The sequence below is a fragment of the Ostrea edulis genome, chromosome 3 (assembly GCF_947568905.1).
Source record: "Ostrea edulis chromosome 3, xbOstEdul1.1, whole genome shotgun sequence".
Lineage (NCBI taxonomy): Eukaryota > Metazoa > Mollusca > Bivalvia > Ostreida > Ostreidae > Ostrea > Ostrea edulis.
In genome coordinates this window covers 83,307,415-83,328,194 of record NC_079166.1, presented here as the reverse complement: position 1 = coordinate 83,328,194, position 20,780 = coordinate 83,307,415, and the positions used below count along the sequence as shown (strand labels likewise).

Here is a 20,780-nt window from a genome sequence, read left to right as displayed (position 1 = left end):
CCAGTGTCGCAACAAGCGTTGGCCCATTAAAATCTGCCTCTATCACAGTCCCGAGCGCTAAGCATAGACCTAAATTTGTGGTATTTCACCAATAGCTGTCTCAACATGAGCAAAAAATTATCGACGGGACGTAAAAGAAACAATCACTCAATCAACAAGTGATCGGGGGAGGGGGGGCAGACAAAGGATATATGGTATTAATTCATACAACACATGTCCTGCTCATTCTCAAGATGATATAAGTGATTTCGATAATGATTTTGTTTTTTGTTTGTAATTTATAGATAATGATACAATGGGAAATACTCCATGTTCATAGAATGTGTTAGTATATAGATGTAGAATCAGTAAACCTAATTGATACAAATTTGTGATACAAGATGGATTACAGATATCCAAACTACTTGCAAAGATAGAATAAAAAAGTGAATTTATGCTCGCAGAAAAAATAATCAAATTCTTAAGCAAAATTTAAAACAAAAATTCTGTCTGTAGAACGTCTTTTTATTATTCAATCATTTGCTATATTGATAGAGCGACGAACAGTGAAAACATATTTTAAAATTGAAATTAAATAAAGTTTATCGAGTTTGGGTGATCCAACAATCCTCATATGCTTTAAATTCTTATGAAGATTCTTACTCTTAAAGCTGACATGAATTAATGAATACGTACACCTTTCTCATCTTATCCGCCATATTTCTCTCAGGTAGCCTAATTTACTCAACCCGTATATACCCCAAATGTGATTGTCACACCTGAGTGATTTTTCTAGGTGGACTCGACCAGTGCACATCTCCGATAGTAATATATAGGGAATGCGAAACAAATAAAATCACATTTTAAAACATTATGCTTTGCTCAAAATTACAAAATATTTATTGTATACCAATGCAACATTCCGAAAGTGTAGATAATTTAGAAAAAAATGCAAAAAAAAAAAAGCTTTTCTTGCATACTTGCAAGTGCATGCAAATATTTGCAGTTTCTTATGAAATAAATGCTGAGAAATCATTTGCCAATTACATACTGATAGAATGGAATAAACAAAGAGCATAAAATATATTATCTATATCAATTTTTGCAAAATACAGGTCCATGCCATATGCATGATATGTAACAGTGTAATGCACATGGCGTATTCGCCAAATAAAAAACCCGTATCAAATACGGACGTCTATTCAACAGGTATCGGAGATGTGCACTTACCGAAAATATTAGATTCTCTTTATTCTGATAAATCCACGAAACAAAATGATAAACTCCATTTGTATCTCGTTAGAGCTTTACAACACGTTGTCATTCCATTATACAGACTGCGACACACTTCACCCGTGCTAAACAGAGTGTTTTCAATCAGGGAGATGTCAGAGTCGAAAATTTTTCCTGTATTGAATGCTTGTCTGGTCGAGGTTTTGCAGTTTATAGAAATCGGGAATCTAATCATATACACTGAGCATCTGGTTGGATATATTGCGTGCTCAATTCAAAATTTATCGATGATCATATACAAATTTGGATATACAAATAAGGGAATAATGATCGAAAATATACATCTGTTTAAAAATGCGGGTATTACATTTGCAATCCATAATAAACAGTTGATTACACAAAGACACATATAAAAGGAAATGTATAAACCAAAATATAGTTTTATTGTTTCTTTGGGAACCACATAATTATTTACGGTTTCTGTATGTCCATATTCATTGATTGAACAGGAGAGAGAGAGAGAGAGAGAGAGAGAGAGAGAGAGAGACTGTCCTACTTCGATGTACAATATATCATTTCACAGAAAGAAAGAAAATTGATCACTGATATGATGGTAAGCTTACAAGCATTAAAAAATTCCAGCTATTTAAAAATTTGTTTTTGTTTTTTTTAATTTGTAATGAATTCAATTATAAGTTTTTAATGTATTGTCAATATCAGTTGTGCATGTATAAATACTGATTTTGTATGTTAGAATAACGGAAAAAAGTAAATTGTCAAAAAAGTGGGGAGAGCAGACCAGCCCAGCCTCCCTGACCACCCCAACCCCCTGTGTACGTGCCTGAAAAAACATATCAATTCGTGTTGAAAGAAAGGTGCATATCTGCATTTCATTAAATTCCAAAGGAGCTCGAATTTATGTGTTCCCCTATTAATTATTTTGTATGCAAGATTCGTTCCGGAATTTAGAATCATGCTTTCAGTCAGAGCAGAAATAAATTCATTTTGAAGTACATCTACTTTGAATGCAAATGTGGGGTTCCTTCTTTTAATTTCATCAGACTCATTAGAACCCCCTCCCCCAAACTATGCAGCTTTGTTTTTATTGATATATAAATCGGCATATTAATCCGGATATAAATTATATAATGTTTTTTCGTGATCATATAGATATCGATACTAGAAAATGTTTATACTCTTGCCTTTTGCATATCCTACTAATGCATTACAGTAGATTGACACTGTATCATATCAAATAAAACCTCAACACGAATTTTACTGATTTATAAATACTAACATCTTATCGAATACATTTGAATTTGAAATTTCGACGTACAGCGGTATGTCTATTTTCAAAATATATCCATTGCGCCAGATCTACGAAATGAAAATAATCATTATGGCATGTTACAGAAACGTCAAAACACACATATGCTATAGTCCTGCAATGCATGCATGCGATTTTTCTGAATACATGTATTTATGTATTCGTGAATGAAGTTCCTACGCTTAAAACTATCTTGGCCTTTATGCATTTTGTTTTGTGATTTTGGTTTACCATTCCTTACACTGTGTAAATGAAGGAAAACTTGGTAAGGGGTGCAATTCTACACCATACAATTAGTATGCATGTATGTGTTGAAAAGCAAAATGTACATGTAATAAACAGACATGTATCGTCATTTTTCATGGGGAGGGTACAACGGAAGAAAAAAATGGAAAATTGGATTCTTCAAAATTTCTTGCCATTCAAAATAGTAATTAAAAAAGATGAATGAAAACAGCAATAAAATAAAACAAAAAACCCAAAACAAACCAAGATGTTTTATCCGATGTTCAAAGTCCTAATGTGGGGGTGAAGGGTTAAAAGAGTCTTACTTTGACTGCCTCAATAATTTCCCCCTACACTTCATTTTCTTCCATCGTTGGGGGTGGGATGGGGTGATTAGAGTCCTCTACTATGAGTACCTCATAATATCTTCATTTTCTTAATTGGTGGTGGTCTGTGTCTTCTACTATTATATCAGAACTTTCAAGCTGGGGTCAAGTTTGGGGAAGGGGGTTGTCACCCAATATATTTTTTACTTGCATTACAAAATAACGGCCTCTCACTTCTGTCGGCGCGGGTTCGAAACCCGCTCGCGCCGGTAAGTGAGAAAGTTTCCCAGTTTACTTTCGGAAGGTCGGTGGTCTCTTCCCAGGTACATTGTATCTGGTTTCTCTCTTCCACCAACAAAAACTGGGCGCCACCAGATAACTGAAAAATTGTTGAGTGTGGCGGAAAACATCAAAAAACAAACAAACAAAATAACAAAAAAATGGATATTGTTATCAAAGGTGGGGGACAGACACTCTTGTCCCCTCCCCTTGATTCTATGTACCTTTGTACTTGACCTTTGTATTTGGGAGAGGGCCTACATAGGCTATGCCTGTTGCCCAATCCTGTTGAGTTTCTCAATAAAATACGTTTAAATAAAAAAAAAAAATTCTATGTGCTTGATAACTACGCATATGATAAGCTGAATTATTACATTTTGCATTACTACAATTTGCGTCGAGTTCAACGCAGAATGTAATAAAGCAAAATGGCATAGATATATAAGATCTATTGAGCGCCGAATTAGCATAAAATGAAGTAATTGAAAATAACGTTATTTAAAGATATGTTTAATTTTTAATTATTGCGTGCTTTAAATGAATCAAATAAATCTGTATTATCAATTAATGAGAGCAATATTGAGTTACGATTCTCTTATATTGAATTAAAGATATCATTTGTCTTAATAAGAGGGCGATTATTATAAGATCATCGTTTGAATCCCTCTCTCTCTCTCTCTCTCTCTCTCTCTCTCTCTCTCTCTCTCTCTCTCTCTCATCCCATACACTCGCGCAGTGTTGTATATGCAAATTATTTATGCACAAACAATTTATGTACCTAAATGATTTTCTGATTTATAATCTGCAATACTCTGACAAGTAAATCATACGGTATAAGGATTCATGCACAATACAGGGTAAATATTCTACTCTGATACTTCCCCTGATTGAAGATAGCTGATCGGCACGGGCTAAGTTTGGCGCAGTCTGTACAATGGACAATGTTGTTTACTGTTGGAATACAAATGGAGTGTATCGTTTTGTTTCATGGATTATGCTAATAAAGGGAGTTTTACTACTACTTTGAGTATTTTCGACAAGTGTACACGTACATCTTCGGTCCTTTACTGATATTACGAGTAGACCCAGGTAAATAGTCATCCGCATTCGATGCTTTTTCATGGCGAGCATACATGACCATGTCTTCTTTATACGTACCATAGCATTTATGTACATTGTATTTGCATTTTGCTTGAAGTAAGTGTGAATGGTATAGATTTTATACCCTTTGCTTATTCCATTTCATCAGTAGATCTAGATAATAGATGAAATATTTCTCCGCGTTTTTGTATAGTTTTGACATATTTATTGCAAATGTACGCACATTCACGTAAAGAAAAGGCATTCTATATTTATTTATCCAAAGCTTTTAGAATGATTTACTACTGTACGATATGTTTATTGTAATTTTGAGCGCTCCATGGTGTTTCAAAACGTTATTTCATTTCTTCTTGATGTCCTATAAATTAGTATCGGAGATGTACGTGTTACCTGTCGATGCTACCCGCACAGGTAAATCAAAGACACTGATGTGAAGTGAAGCGTAGCAAAACTAGTCCCCTTATATACCATGCGAACCCTGATACATATAACAATAGAATATCCAACTAATATGGCGGATTAGCAAAGAAATATGGCGGACATATAGAATTATACTATATTTATTAATTCATGTCAGCTTTAAGGTACACATATTGATACTTCATAATTGGGATCATTGTTGTTGGGGTTTTTTTTTTAACTCCCTTGGTAAATCAATCTCACATTAACCGGGATTTATAGCCCAAATACAGTTATTTAATTTGGGAATTTTATCCCTTGCAAGTATGAAAATTAAATTAATTCTACGATGAAATAGCAGTAACGGAAACAGGAAGATGAATTCACATATACAGATGTATTTCAAAATATATTATGTAGAAAATGATAAGTGAACTTTAATGCATGAAAATTTTGTTTTCCTTTATTTCTCTTTTTACAGTTGAAAATTCATGAAAATTGAAATTCAATACAGGGATTTTACAGATCTTAGATTCCTCCCTTTGCCAATAACAAACATTTCACAAATATAATTCTTCTACACAAATAATCAACATATTCTACAGAAATTCAACGCTGTCTGAGTAACAATACATTACAATTACTTGATGGATTGGATTTCATAGAAGTACATGTATTTTAATGTGTTTCCATGGGTGGGTTTGTCCATGTGCCCAATTACCCTGTAATAATTTCATATTCCATAGAAAAGGCATTTTGAACATGTACGTATTTAGTTACTATGTGAATCTCTCTCTCTCTCTCTCTCTCTCTCTCTCTCTCTCTCATATTTTGAAAAAGAATGGTACAAAACAATAGACGGAATAACATAGTTAATTCAGATGCATTGCACACTTAACTTCCTTCTACATTATTGTTTTTCCATATCGTTATTTTGGTGCTGTAAGTGACAGTACCATTTCCTGTATTGAAACCAAAAATGTTCAATGAAAGATATTTATTTTCCTTATCAGAAAATCAGAAAATTAAAAACTTCCATAATTTAATGGACTCGAATATTGTGTACATCGTCTTGTCTGTTAACAATAATAGTTAATATCATTATGTCTGTTTCATATTGATTTATTATTCCTTGTAGGAGTTATGAGATTGATCAATGCTCGTTATTTTCACCTTTCATATCCAAGTAATTTCCAATACATGCAAAATATATCAAGCATATTCCATATCTGTTTAATATTTGTATAATCATTGAACATAGTCGTTAAAGGCAAATTTTATAACAAATGAGAGGTATTTGGCTTCTCCATTCTCAACTTCCCATATCTATGCAGTAACATTCGATTATCACCTGTGTATCATCTTTATATCTCCTAACTAATTTGATACGCAAGCACATGTGCTGTGTTTGATTAATTCACCAACTGAAGTAGAATCCTAAACAGTAAGTTGATGCTACACAAGGTTCAAAATATTTGTTTAAAATCAGCATTTCTCAAAATACATGGCTGTTATGATGATTTTATTTGCAAGTACAACGTGTTTTGAGGTCGATTACTGTATGTCGTGCTTTATATAAATTGTTAAGTTCTTTTACTTACTGATTTTGACTATAAATTACTCGATTTACCTGATCAATGTATAGGTCATAAGGTGGGTGTAAACAGTCAACAGGGGGTGTGCACAGGTGTTTACAGTGCTCCGTGTTTGACCTACATGTATTCTTAAGTTTTTTCTACTTTATTGTATTTATTAGATTAAGCATTGTTTGTTATTCAGTGGAACTTTTCTACACCGGCTAATTGTAATTTGAATATTTGTTAGGAATCTTATGTTAATGCAAACGAAGAAAATTAATTCAACTTTTATTAATTATCATTAACAGTCATGGTTTTGTTCTTTATGAACTACTGCTTATATCCACCCGATAGTATGGTGCAACAATATATGTTTAATACAGTATTCATTTTATTTGTTCCTAACTGTTTTTTGTTGTTTTTTTTTACATTTGATACATAATTTGGAAGGGTTGTTTGGAGTAGCCAGGTGTCACTTAACACCCATGACAGCCTACAGGTAGGTAAAGAGGCTACTCGTGTTTTTCACACCTCCGGTCGATACTTTTCCACCTGGCTGGTCGGTCAGTCAATTTGCACACCTGGCCGATTTTGATGACCCTCTGGACAAAATTGTCTTCTCTTCAAAAAGTGGCCAGTGTTATTTCTTGAAAACTCACTCAGCGTACATCACTTTCAGAGGTGTCCATTTTAGAACTATTCACGGACAGTCTGATAAACTTCCGCATCGGTTTGTTGCAGTGTTATAATCGTGGAATGTTTTTAGTAGGGTAGGGCGTGTATTTAAATGTCGTATTTTCGGAGCAGAACACAGTAGACAGAATCCCTTTCTATAAAGTTGTAAGTGATAGACCTATTGTATCATTATATAAGGGGGTGCCTAAAGCAGCGTCATTCAGAGCGAATAGTTCGAAACTTTAGTGTATTTTGAGTTCAATATATATGTGTTTACACATGATCCCCATGTAGATTGTGCAAACATTAATAGTGATAATATTCCTATCAATGTATCTCTGCATTTAAGACGATCTAACTCAGACAAAACGACTTTTCGGTTTTTAAAGAAACATCAAAAAATCACAAAAAATGTAGATTGACTTGCATTATGTCGTTACTCACAATAATCTAAGCAGTAGGATTGTTTGTTGTTGTTTTTTAAATATTAAAAAAGAAAACAAACACGGAAGCAAACATAATGCAGACTGCGCTTACTTATAATCAAACGACTACTTTGTACACGAAATACTGATTAATTCTCTGTCACTACTCTTACTCAAGCCTGGATTTCTCGAACGAAAAAAAACACCCCAGATTTCTGACTCGAAACTTAAGTTTGATATTTTTTGACAAATTCAAGCTTGATGACTACATTATACCTTTCATTTTTAACGAGTTGTCGTTTTAGGATCAATGTTGATAGAAATGAGTATGTACCCAACATTAAAACACATTAGTGAAAGTCAGTTTCACAAATGTAAACAAACAATATGTGTCTCACTTCCTACGTCATTCTTTATCTTCATCAACTTTAATTGTCTTAACGAATCAATGACGTGAAAACTAAATTGAAGAAAAATATATAAAAATATAAATGGACTAATACATGTACATGTATTTATAATTATTTCTACAAGAGCGCGTTATATGATGCAAAATAGCTTCACGCTCCGGTGTTTGTTTGTATAAATCATGAAGTATGTTACGAGTTTTCATATCAATATTATTTCGATATGAAAAATAAAACACACAATGAGTAAGCTATTCATAATTGCATTTACTTACAATTACCACAATTCAACTAATACAGAAAATTGCACGGAATATGTTATGGCGGATGTTAATTTTGGGTAATGTAAGAGTAAATTAGTTCACAAAGAAACCAGAATACACAGTCCATGCCCAGTTCCTGCGCAGTGTCTGTAAATTTACCTCGGGAAAATGATCATAAATTAATTCGGAAAATGTATAAACTGTCTTTTGCCCTGGATGTCAATGTGGGGTGTTGTATCTCTGTAAACAAACAAACAAAACACATTGATCATCTTAACCTAGATTTTCTCCTATTATACTGTGCCAATCCAACCATAAAACGATGTAACCGTATACCGCCTTTTCTAGTATACTTGCTAACGAAAACTCGTGGTCACTCAGCCGTGTTTTTTTCCCTACCAATGTCATCTCATAAGTCCTATAAATAACGAATTAAGAGTAGGAAATAGGGAGCATGGATATATAGAGGTGGGGTCAGGTGCATGAGGTGAGGATTGTACTTAGCCAATTCTTAATGGACAAGAAATTCAAAATATGGAATTTATTGTCACATGATCAATAAACTACTAGGTATGTTCCTATATATATCTTCATAATGTTCATTGTTTACACAAAGAGAACTCTGTCGACAACTCGTCATTTTGGTATACATCGAATGCATTATACAGTGGGTCCCGTAGGCATTTAATAAAACTGGTGATACATAAGATTGATTGATTGAATAATGTTTAACGTCCATCTCGAGCATATTTCACTCAGATGGAGACGTCATCACTGTCTGTGAAGGGCTGCAAAACTTAGATTAACATATTTGTTTTAACGTTTTAGAAAAATACGGTAGTAAATATGAATTTCTAATTTGAATATTTCTTAGAAATCCAAAGTCTATGGAAACTAAGAAATTAATTCATCTTTTATTAATTATCATTAACAGTGATCGATTTGTTCTTTATTAACTACCGCTTATATCCATGCGATAGTATGGTGCAACAATATGGCGTTTGATACTGTATTCATTCAATATGTTCCTAACTGTTTTTACCTTTAGTACAGAATTTGGAAGGGTCGCTTGGATTAGCCAAGTGTCAATTAACACCCATGACAGCCCAGGTACACATTGGAAATTATAGAGGCCACTCGTGTTTTTCACACCTCCGGTCGATAATTTCCCACCTGGTCGGTCGGTCAGTCGATTTGCACACCTGGGTCGGGTTTCACAAAACTACATGTATCTTAATATCTGTCATAAGAATAGATCTTAAGAGTGTCTTAAGATCTGACTTATGACAATCATAAGATACGCCAGTGCCGTTTCACAAAAATATCTTAACTTCAAGAAATATTAAGATAGATCTTAGGACGTTGTTATACTCGTTACATTGTAAAATAATGTATTTCCTTTATAATCTTTTGACTGCATGGATGAATTTAAATGTTACATGTATATGAAAGATTGAAGTATATAAAACTATGAATAGGAAATTGAAATATTACGATTTTAGACATTTCTAATTATTTAATATATTCATAAAATTTGATACATTGTACTTCTTTTTTAAATCATTTGAACTTACGCTTTATTTTGTATTTCAAAAGAAAGTTACATTCAGTTTGTGTACTATTTGATTTCAGAAACTGATACAAAAATGAAGACATTGAATTATATTTTTACAGAAGCACTATATCAAAGTCTGATATTTTTTTATATATATTTTCTCCCCCATTCCTCTCCGACGAAAATAAAACATTTCAAATAAAAAGAAAAAAAAAGACAATAGGATTGATGCATTTGTTACAAGTTAGCAACGCCGTATTTGTTTTATTCAACAAACTAATATACTAAATACAAAAAAGGTATTCAGTAAACGAGGGTGTGGGTGGGTAGGGAAACCAAAGACACGGCTACTACTTAAGCATTTATAACGAATGTCGCATTAATCGAACACAAAACGGGTACGCGTGTTCGACTATACATGTATACTGGGTGCAAAGGTTTTTCTATGTGAAAAAGCCAATAACTAAATGAAATGAAATAGTACGAAAACTAACCAAAACATAAAAAAAGTGAAGAATTAGATTAACCCAACACTGCTGTTGTGTCTTCAAACAATGAATGAACGGTATTCAAATACTTTTACTTGTGACCACATAGCGGCTACGAAGTCCTTGTGCATGCGCTCAGACAAATTGATGTCAAAATATTTAAGATATCTATGAAACGATATCCAAACTTTTTAGTTGCTGATATATCAGTATCGTTTGACAAGGTGGAGAAAAGAAAAGAAATTTATTTTTAAAACAAAACTAGTTCCAATGTTATGAAGGAAACTTGGAGAGATGTCACTTCTAGAGTAAATGCTGTAAATTCAACAGATTATGTCCGGTTGGGGGAAGAAATGAAGAAAAAGTGGTGGACATGCCTATACCGTGAAAGTAGGAAAAGGTTAGCTGTGGGATATTCTAAACGAATATTGAGTTCATCATAATGATCAAATGTCGCGACATACGAAGCTTATCAATAATGTCCACATCCTCCATATAGTCTAATATATTGTTTCTGTCCCTGGAACCATGTTCCCTCGGAATAACCTACAGACTGTGGACAAAAGTATTCGCACGGGCAATGGCGGCCATTTTGTTTATCGAAAAAGCTTGACGGTAAACAAACATGTCTTTGGAGTGTCTGAACAGGACAAATAACTTGTAAATGCAAAAATATTGTAAATAAACAATTTGTTTCTATCAATAATCAATAAAAATAAATAAAAGAATGTCAAGTACCTTTTCGTGATATACCCTTGGGCCCTTTGAACTTGGCGTACTCGTTGTGGAAGGGTGCATGGAGATTTTGTATAATTTACTCTAAATGAAGTCCAGGTTTCCAGAATTTTGTGATACAGTTCATCACCAGAATTTAATGTACAAATGTGATATGAAGTTTTATTTTAATTACCAGCGAAATGTTTTCTACGGGGCATAAATCAGGTGATTGTGTGGGCCACTTCAGTGCTGGAATTTGTCCGTTTTGTAATTGGTTGAAAGACAAGATCAATGAACAGGTGTATGGTCATCCATAAACAGATAATTGTCATCTTGAAAGAGTTTTGCTGTACAGGCCACAATTTATCTACATATTTTTCAGAGTTATTCATGTTGCTATATGTATTGACTCTGCAAAGAGTAATAACGCCATGACACGTAATGCATCCCCAAATATTCTACCAGTTTCGGGGGAAAATACAGTCCGACAGTCAAGATTTAAATAACTTCTTCTCCATATATATACTCGGCAGTATTTTCCAAAGACAAGCTGGCACTTGTCAGAAGAAATTACCATTTTCCTTTCATTTTCCACGGTCCAGTTTATTTTACCCGCACACCATTGCACACTTTTTACACGGTTGACAACTCGGACCGTATTTTCTTGATACAAACACATATTTAGTATCCATTTCTGTCTTAAACATCGCCAAATAGTTTTCTTTGAAATATTTGCATTGTTATTTTCATTACATCTTTGTAACGTCCTACAGTGGTCTTTTTCTGTCCAACTGTGTCTATCTAACACGTCTCCGTTGTGCACGTGCACTCACTAATTTCTTTCGTCCACTTCTTTCTTAGTTTTCTGTGGTACCTAGCACTCGAAACTTATTCCAAGCACTATAAACAGTTGATATAGGAATTCTTAATAATTTTCCAACTTCCCCGGAACTTTTACAGCCCTGAACTAATGCTACGATGTTTTCTTAGCAGCCTATACCGAGTTCCGATGTTTACAACCCATGTTTTCTAATCACTCCCTTGCATGTATAAACAGAGTTGCAGACGAACACAAACATCATTACGTCACATAATTGACCTTCAACTTTTTAAATACATCATCGGTGAAAGGATAACTCATGTCTGTGCAAAGAGAGATAACCCGCAATGTACGATACTCGATAAACACGTTTGAAAAATGACGCGATCGTGCGAATACTTTTGTCCACAGTCTGTACCTATCTCTTAGCAAAGCATAGTTCAGTATACACTTGAGACAAGTATCTGGATGTCTTAAGATTTCTAACAATCTTAAGATTATCTTCAGATATGACAGTATTGTGAAACAGCTATGATGGATCTTATGACAAATTTTGGTCTTAAGGCAGATCTTAGTGTTAAGATAACTTTGTGAAATAGCCCCAGGTCGATTTTGATGACCCTCTGGCCAAACGTTTCTTGTCTTGAAAAAGTAGCCGGTATTATCTGGGTAAATTACACATGTTTGTTAACAAACGTACTTTAAAAAGTGGTCAGTGTCCAGTTTTCAGGGGTGTCCGGTTTTGTAAAACTTTTTTGTAAGGACATATAAAGATGTCTGCCAGAACTTTGAAAATCGACCGATATTTAGGGAGAACCGGTTTTCTGATGAGCCGGTTTGGAGAAGTTCACTGTATTCACTTTTGCATCAGCAACATGTCTATATATAAGCAAATACAATATCGCTTTCCGTTTTACATCGCTGTAAACAGCTGATATAAAAATCAGAATATTGATGACATAACTACTTATAACAAACTTGTATGCCGTGAGAATAAATTTAAAAAAAAAAACTATTTTGCCGTATTTAAAAATCATATCATCTTAGCAATAAGCCAGTTTGCCACATCAGTAAACAAAACAGGTTCGCACTTCAGTAAAAAAAAACAGTCTCGATCACTTACTAATGTTTGAGTGTGAAATAATGAGTATCAAGTTAAAACAACCACAAGGAAGGACTACTAGGAGTTATGGTAAACACATTTGTGATGTAGAGATCTTTTAAAATGTTGATATGTAGCATTTATAGTTTGAAATTTGTGACAGTTTGAACGATGAAAGAAGTAAACAATCCCAATTATACAAATGTACACAAACATAAAAACTATTCCTGGGAGCCACAGGATGAAATCTTGCCTTTCAATGTAACTGAATGATAATGCAATCGTCACTGATAAAGTACTATTCAGTCACCTTTCAGTTACCATTCCATTATCATTCAGTTAAATGAATGGCAGGAACATTTCCTTGACCATTCAATCACGCTTCATTGAGCATTCAGTCAAGTTTTACTGACCATCTAGCCACGTTTCACTGACAATTCAGTCAAGCTTCAGTCATTATTCATTTACATTTCAATCACCATTCAGTCAAGCTTCAGCATCCAGTCAAGCTTCGGTCTCTATTCAGTAAAGGTGCAATGAGCTGATAGCATTTACTTTCTTTAACAATTCATTTGAATTTAGTGACAAATGTGTGGATATTTCAGAGTCAATTCCTGTTTCTTTCACTAATTGTTCAGTTGTGTTTCAGTGATATGTGGTTTATTTTATTATGCAGTATGCTCCCTCTCGTTACATATAAATGGGCATCCAGATATATTTCTGTAACCATTTACCTATATTCGTGTAAATTTCCATTTTCGGTCACATGCTACCTTTGCAATCATTTCGCGACTGTTCAACGAAGTATGAATGATTCATTCATATCAATTATCATACAGATATCTACCTATGCTGCATAGCAAATCAAAACCAATACGCAAAATAAAATTTCAAGCAACAGTTTATCTCAATTTGTGTTTATAGTAGATGCAAAGTATTTTTCAATTTTATTATATGTAGCCACAGTAGTTTTCCAATCAATTACATTATTACATGTAAATTCATTTTCACTTTTTCCTCGAGGGAGAAACATCACAAAAGGGTACATATCATCGCATATATTAATTAGTAACACTGCTTATAACTTAATAAGTTATACACACGTGTACATTGCAGCTATCGGGACGGTGGTATGAACACTTGGACACATTGAATAACACCATCAAAGACAATACTTATGTAGACGTGATGGTTTTATGTGACGAAACAATCAGTCTAGTGGATGTCGCCAGTCGTTGGATTCCGTAAGATATTTTATCAATGTAAAACATAAAGATATTGACATACACATTCTTACAATTTAGAAATCAACAAATTTGGTCCTTATAGCTGACATGAATTAATACATATAGTATAATTCTATATGTCCGCCATATTTCTTTGCTAATCCGCCATATTAGTTGGATATTATATTGTTATATGTATCAGGGTTCGCATGGTATATAAGGGGACGAGTTTTGCTACGCTTCTTCGATTTACCTGTGCGGGTAGCTTCGACAGGTAACACGTACATCTCCGATACTAATTTATAGGACAGCAACAAGAAATGAAATCACGTTTTGGAACACAACGCAGTGTTCAAAATTACAATAAACATACCGGACAGTAGTAAATCATTTTAAAAGCTAAATAAATAAATAAATAAATATAGAATGCCTTTTCTTTACGTGAATTCGAATGTACGTACATTTGCAGTAAATTTGTCAAAACTATACAAAATTGCCGAGAAATATCTCATCTATTACCTATTGATAAAATAGAATAAGCAAAGGGTATAAAATATATACCATTCACACTTACTTCAAGCAAAATGCAAAATGCAAATATATAAATAATACTGTACTTATGCACATGAAATGTGTGCTCGCCATGAAAACGCATCGAATGCGGACGACTATTTACCTGGGTCTACTCGTAATATCTGTAAAGGATCGCAGATGTACATATAAGAAAATACTCTAAGTAGTAGTAAAACTCCCTTTATTTGCATAATCCATGAAACAAAACGGTAAGCACCATTTGTATTCCAACAGTAAATACCATTGTACAGACTGCGACACACTTAGCCCGTGCCGATCAGCTATCTTCAATCAGGGAAAGTATCAGAGTATAATATTTACCCTGTATTGTGCATGAATCCTTATACCGTGTGATTTACTGGTCAGAGTATTGCAGATTTATAAATCAGGAAATCATTTATAGGTACATAATTTGTTCACACATAAGTTGCATATACAACACTGTACCATAACATATCTTTTGTGATCAGGGACCCATGTTTCTTCTACTCTTAATTTTGTATTTTGTATAGAATGTATGAGATTGATTACTGTTCTTTATATTCATTTTTTCATGCATTACTATATACATGTATTCTTTTACTTTATTGTTTAAATTGTTTTAAAATAATGCAGAACGTGTTGAGCCGTAATATTTCCTCGTAGTGGCTTTGCATGTACGCACTCGGTAACTTCCGATGAATTGATTTGTTATATAAAAACAATGAATTATGTGTATGTAAACTACGACAGGAATAATCGGTATATTGCTGTCACACTTTTACCTCTGCGATATGGTTTGTAAAACACTGACATAAAAAGGGCTAGTGTTACAGGGGATCTTATTCCTCAGAGATATAAATGATCGCAACACGGTCATATACGCATTTGATCAGTCTCGATAGAGCCTGAAGAGGTTCATGTGCCTCATTAGTCATAAATAGTAGAACTGTTGAAAGTCATTGTTCATTGATACGAATCACCCAAAATACTTTTCACGTTTACTTAAACGAAGGCATAAACTTAATAGTTAGTCCTAGTAACCCTATTTCTAACCCGATTTCACGGAATTGTTACATGATTCGTGGTAACCAACAGGTCTGAATATTTTCTTTTTACATTACAATGCACCTTGATGTCAGAATTTCTGTTCTCACTAGCAGTGACACATACCAAAGTATTTATTATTGTTAAAATGTATCAAATTACCCTCTGTTTGTCCTACTGCCGATGCATCTATTCTTTGTTAAAAGTTATCAAACTATCCTCGGCAGGCCTGTTTGGGTGTTTATGCTATTTATAAAACATGTTACTGGCTAAAATGATTCATACATCTTTGAAGCAGAACGACTGCAGATTTAAAGTTTTTGTAAATTTGCATACATAGTTTTAATCGATTTCAAAATACCCCCTAATTAACAGGATGCTCATTTCGCATCCGTGAGATCCTGAGCCCGATACACATCTGCGTCCAGCTGAAGACGTTTATCAAGTAATATAGACCTTTCACCAAGCACCCGGAAATAGACGTGGAATTTCAGGGTCTTTCAGATGCGACCTTGAGTATCATGCATACATATAATGACGTTTCTATCTAGAATGAATAATTTTAAAATTGGACAAGATAGTAAAACAAATTACTATACAGTTTTGAAAACGATCATGTACATACTACTCACTACGCATTTTACAACAATAGCACAGGAAGAAACTCGTAGTGGGCCTTTGTATATGATACTATGTTTAAACGAAAATATCAATGCTTATCCACCTCGAATATGAAAATTTCGGGAGAGAATGGTAACAGTTTCTGCCTTGAAATTACACCATTATTCTTTGGAAGAGAAAAGAAGAAATATATATCTGTATATCTACTTTATGATAGTGAGAGTGTGGATAAGGATATATGGTTTTGATTCATACAACACAGATCCTGCTCATTCGTAAGATCAAACAAGTTATGCTTATAGATAATGATATAATGGGAAAAACTCCATGTTCATTGAATGTGTTAGTATATAGATGTAGAATCAGTAAACCTAATCTATACAAATTTATGATACAAGATGGATTGCAGATATCCAAACTACTTGCAAAGATAGAATAAAATATGAATTTATGCTCGCAGAAAAAATAATCAAATTCCTAAACAAATTTTTTAAAAAACATTTCTGTGTGTACAACCTCTTTTTATTATTCCTCATTTGCTATATTGGTAGAGCAACGAAGAGTGAGAATATATTTCACAATTGAAACTAAATCAAGTTTATCGAGTTCGGGTGATCCAACAATCCTCGTATGCTTTAAATTCTTATGAAGATCTTACTCTTAAGGTACACATGTCGGTACTCCACAATTGGGATCATTGTTTTTGGTTTTGGTTTTTTTCCTGAACGTCCTTGGTAAAATAATAACGTTAACCGGAACTTATAGCCCAAATGCAGTTATGTAATTTGGGAATTTTTTTCCCTTGCAAGTATGAAAATTAAATTAATTTTACGATGAAATAGCAGTAACGGAAACGGGAAGATGATTTCACATATACAGACGTATTTCAAAGTATATTATGTAGAAAATGATAAGTGAACTTTAATGCATGAAAATTGCGTTTTGCTTTGTTTCCCTTTTTACAATTGAAAATTCATGAAAATTGAATAAATACAGGGATTTTACAGATCTCAGATCCTTTCCTTTGCCATTAGCAAACATTTCACAAATATAATTCTTCTACACAAAGAATCAACATATTCTAATCCAACGTTGTCTGAGTGACAATACATTGCAATTACTTGATGGATTGGATTTCATAGAAGTATTTTAATGTTTTGCCATGGGTGAGTTTGTCCATGTGCCTAATTACCCTGTAATAATTTCATATTCCATAGAAAAGGCATTTTGAAGTGAACGTGTTTAGTTAATATGTGAATCTCTCTCTCTCTCTCTCTCTCTCTCTCTCTCTCTCTCTCTCTCTCTCTCTCTCTCTCTCTCTCATATTTAGTAGAGAATGGAACAAAACAATAGGAGGAAATACAGAGTTAATTCAGATGCATTGCACATTTAACCTCTTTCTACATTATTGTTTTTCCATATTGCTATTTTGGTGCTGTAAATGAAAATACCATTTCCTGTACTGAAACCAAAAATGTTCAATGAAAGATATTTATTTTCCTTATCAGAAAATCATAAAATTAAAAACTTTCATAGTTTAATGGATTCTCCTTGGGCACTAATTGCTCCTCTATTGGTTGATCTACTTTTGTATTCATGTGAGGCATAAGTTATTCAAGAAATCTTCTTCTGACCATTCACTCGAATATTAGGTACACCGTCTTGTTTGTTAACAAGATTATTTCAGTCATAATCATTTCTATTTGATATTGATTTTGTATTCTTTGTAGGAGTTATGAGATTGATCAATGCTCGTTATTTTCACTTTTCATATCCCAGAAATTTCCAATCCATGTAAAATATATCACAGCATGTTCCATATATGTTTAATATTTGTATAACCATTGAACATAGTCGTTAAAGGCAAACTTTATAACAAATGAGAGGCATTTGGCTTCGTCAATCTCAACTTCCCATATCTATGCAGTAATTTTCGATTACCACCTGCGTATCATCTTTATATCTCCTAACTAATTTGATACACAAGCGCATGTGCTGTGTTTGATTAATTCACAAATTGAGGCAGAATCCTAAACAGTAAGTTGATGTTACACAAGGTTAAAAATATTTGTTTAAAATCATCATTTCTCAAAATACATGGCCGTTATGATGATTTCGTTTGCAAATACAACGTGTTTTGAGGTCGATTACCGTCCGTCGTGCTTTATATCAATTGTTAAGTTGTTTTACTGACTGATTTTGACTACAGATTACTCGATTTATCTGATCAATGTATAGGTCATACGATGGGTGTAAACAGTCAACTGCTGGTGTGCACAGGTGTTTGCAGTGCTCTGTGTTTGACCTACATGTATTCTTAAGTTCTTCTACTTCAATATACTTATTAGGTTAATCAATGTTTCTTATACAGTGAAACTTTCCTACACCGGCCGGTTCTCGGACCGAAATAACGGCCGGTTTTGAGGGGACCTGTTTACCAATAATTTAGAATTTAGAGACATTTGATCTCAATATTCACAAAGCAGGTACTCTTCACTTTGTTCTGGTGATGTACATGTATGACCAGTTATTGAGATGGAGATCAAATTAGTCTGTTTTACCTACAGGTAATTATAAATTATCGCTGAATCATATCATTTTAAACTGAAAATCTATAACAAGATACATAAAGAAAACACAAAGGCCTATTATTGGAAGTCCTCTTATATAAAAAAAACTATATTTACAGTCATCGCTTATATCATTTACCAATTTGTTTTGAAGTTTTTGAAACATGGATTTGTAATTTGAATATTTCTTAGGAATCTTAAGTTAATGCAAACGAAGAAAATTAATTCATCTTTTATTAATTATCATTAACAGTCATGGTTTTGTTCTTTATGAACTACTGTTTATATCCACCCGATAGTATGGTGCAACAATATAAGGTTTGATACTGTATTCATTCAAATTGTTCCTAACTCTTTTTTACATTTGATACATAATTTGGAAGGGTTGTTTGGAGTAGCCAAGTGTCACTTAACACCCATGACAGCCTACAGGTAGGTAAAGAGGCCACTCGTGTTTTTCACACCTCCGGTCAATACTTTTCCCCCTGGCTGGTCGGTCAGTCAATTTGCACACCTGGACGATTTAGAAGACTCTCTGGACAAAATTGCCTTCTCTTCAAAAAGGGGCCGGTATTATAAGGCTAAATAATACATGTTTGTTAACAAACGTACTTTAAAACGTGGCCGGTGTCTGGATTTCACGAGTGGCCGGCTTTTTTTAAAAGAATGTCTTTGTATGGAAATAAATCCACCGATATTCAGGGAGAACCGGTTTCATTATGAGCCGGTTTGGAGAAGTTTCACTGTATTCAATTTTGCATCAGCAACATATCTATATAGGTAAATACAATACCGCTTTCCGTTTTACATCGTTGTAAACAGCTGATATAAATATCAGAATATTGATGACATAACTACAAATAACAAACTTGTATGCCGTGGGAATACATTTTTAAAAACCTATTTTGCTGTATTTGAAAATTATATCATATTAATAAAAATACAGTTTCGCACATCAGTAAAATGCCAGTTTCGATCACTTACCTGTTTTCTTGAAAACTCACTCAGCGTACATCACTTTCAGAGGTGTCCATTTTAGAACTATTTCACGGACAGTCTGATCAACTTCCGCATCAGTTTGTCGCAGTGAATGTTCATAGTAGGGCGTGTATCTAAATGTCGTAATTTTCGGAGCAGAACACAGTAGATAGAATCTCTTTCTATAAAGTTGTAAATGATACACCTATTGTAGCATTATGTAAGGGGGCGCCTAAAGCAGCGGCATTCAGATCAAATAGTTTGACACTTTAGTGCACTTAGAGTTCAATATATATGTATTTACACATGATCCCCATGCAGATTATGCAAACATTAATAGTGATAATTTCCCTGTCAACGTATCTCTGCATTGAAGACGATCTAACTCTGTCAAAATGACTTTTCAGTTAAAAAAAATAACATAATAAGCAAATTCCCTTAATAATGTAGATTTACTTGCATTATGTCTTTATTCACAATAGCCTAAGCAGTAGGATTGGGTTTTTATAATATTAAAAAAGAAAACAAACACGTAAGCAAACATAATGCGGAATGCGTTTACTTATAAATCAAGCGACCATTTTGTACACGGAATACTGATAAATTTTCTGTCACTACCCTGACTGAAGCCTGGTTTTCTCGAACGGAAGAACACCCCCCCCCCCCCCCAAGGATTCTCACTGTTAAATGAAAAGAAACCTCCAAACTTAAGTTTGATATATTTTGACAAATCCAAGCTTGATGACTACATTATACCTTTCATTTTCGACGCGTTGTCGTTTTAGGATCAATGTATTTATAATTATTTCTACAAGGACGCGTTATATGAAACAAAATAGCCAAAATTTAACTAATACAGAAAATTACACGGACTATTCTATGGCGGAT

General features: G+C 33.7%; 1 protein-coding gene across 1 annotated transcript in view; it reads right to left on the bottom strand.

Moving 5' to 3' along the window:
- Positions 1-20,016, bottom strand: part of LOC125673009 (uncharacterized) — a 234,695-nt gene extending 214,679 nt beyond the window's left edge. The window contains exon 1 of the mRNA XM_056159224.1: positions 19,899-20,016. The gene's annotated coding sequence lies outside the window, so the exon portion shown is untranslated. The remainder of the gene's footprint in view (positions 1-19,898) is intronic.
- Between the last annotated feature and the right edge of the window lie 764 nt (positions 20,017-20,780).